Source organism: Saccostrea echinata, unplaced genomic scaffold (assembly GCF_033153115.1).
Source record: "Saccostrea echinata isolate AGI-Se365-2 ecotype Australia unplaced genomic scaffold, CSIRO_AGI_Sech_v1 ptg000027l, whole genome shotgun sequence".
Classification (NCBI taxonomy): domain Eukaryota; kingdom Metazoa; phylum Mollusca; class Bivalvia; order Ostreida; family Ostreidae; genus Saccostrea; species Saccostrea echinata.
In genome coordinates this window covers 1,884,637-1,886,452 of record NW_026889776.1, presented here as the reverse complement: position 1 = coordinate 1,886,452, position 1,816 = coordinate 1,884,637, and the positions used below count along the sequence as shown (strand labels likewise).

The window sequence follows — 1,816 nt, the reverse complement described above, 5'->3', positions numbered from 1 at the left end:
TCATCCATTTGTCATGCATTAGCCAATCAGAATCGTATTGGAATCCCGCGAATACTCGATACACAAGTTGTAAAAAAAGTGGTTAACATTAGATGGTTACAAACTACAGGTAGATTAACAATAAAATTACACTGCCTCTAAAAAAAATGAGTTTGCCTTTTGCTTCTTGTTTTTTTTTTTAAACATGGACATTGAGATTCTATCAATATGAAAAACATTTTTTTTTTACTCAAAACCATAAATTTTGAGATTTTCAGTATCAGTCTGTTCTCACACTACTTTTGGTACTGGGACCGGACCGCTACAATAAAAAAAAAAAGACTTTTGGGGGAAACTGGGAAAGTCAACTTATATGAAAACCGACCACATTTTTGATAATAATTTGAACTTAATCATAACACTATAATGACAAATTGGAAAAATAACACCATTGTCTTAAATGAGAAAGGTTGAGTTATAGACAAAAGTTCTTTTAAAGTTAATATAGAATATCGACCACTGGCATGATAGTTTTATACATTTTTGAATCTCAAAAGGGTTGTACACGAATACTATTAATTTTGTAAAGAGTTCATAAACAACTTCTCAGTATAGTTGGCAAGGCCACAGGAAATGGGTTGGTGGACGGGGGGAGGGGGTGTCCCCCAATAATAATTTTGCCGATATATATAGTATATTTTCTTTCATTTATTTTTCTGCTTAATTGTCAAGGATTATTTGGTAGTGCCCCCCCCCCCCAACTAAGAATGCTTGGTTGTGCCCCCAATCTGAAATTGCTTTCTACGACTATATACATATAGTATAGTCGTTTACTTATATTCATTTTCAAATAAAAATCAATAAACGACTTTACTGCTGAGCAAGGTCGCATTTCTGTCAAAAACCCACGAACAAACAGAACTCTGTATTTCTCCTTCATCTCTCTTTTTTTTTTTTTGAAAACCAAAATCGAAACACCCTATAAAACAGTCAAAGTCCCCCCCCCCCTTCTTTTTTGATTGTGAGTATATATCCTGGTTTAGTTGGTTGAAGGGGTATGAAAAATCCTTAAGATATGCTTTAAATTGTTAGAAAAAGCAGAGATATAAATAATGCCATTTATGTCTCTGTTAAATATGATTGACCTTTGTAATATTAAACTGTGTTAAGGTTATGAAAGAATTTGTGTGACCAACAACATGGATGCAGCATCTTTTTTTTTTGGGGGGGGGGAGGGGGGCAAATAATTGATCAACCAAAAAGGGAAACATATGAGTTAATTTCACGATCGACTTCATATCTTTAAAATAATACTGAGGGAAGGGGATTCCTAGCTGCAGAACTGTAGCATTATGGTTTTATATTTTAGTCTTTGACCATAACCGTAATTATAAATTTCACAATATTTGCATTAGCAGATCTGTAGCGTTATGGTCAAAGACTAAAATTTAAAACCTCTACGCTACAGTTCTGCAGCTAGGGGATTCTATTCTAACTTTCAATTTTGGCATGCAGTATGCAATTCAATAACATGGGAGATCTCAATCATCATCAAGGTTCCTTTTGGTTCCTGCTGGAACATAGGGCCTCAAGAAACAGTCGGAGTCCTCCAGCGCACTCTGTTTTGAGCAGCCTTTTTCAGTTGTTCCCAGCTCTGTCCACACGGTCTAATAACCTCTTCGCATGACCTTCGCCAAGTTGTCCTGGGACGCCCAACCCGACGTTTGCCTTGGGGGTTCCACTCGAGAGCGTGGCGTGTAATGTCTTTCGATGGTTTTCTGAGGGTATGCCCAATCCACCGCCACTTTCTATGGGCTATTTGCTGAGTGATTGGGTC

At 36.8% G+C, this 1,816-nt stretch overlaps 1 protein-coding gene across 1 annotated transcript in view; it reads right to left on the bottom strand.

The window, feature by feature from the left end:
* Positions 1-1,816, bottom strand: part of LOC133193419 (uncharacterized) — a 144,129-nt gene that overhangs the window by 66,762 nt on the left and 75,551 nt on the right. The window lies entirely within an intron of this gene.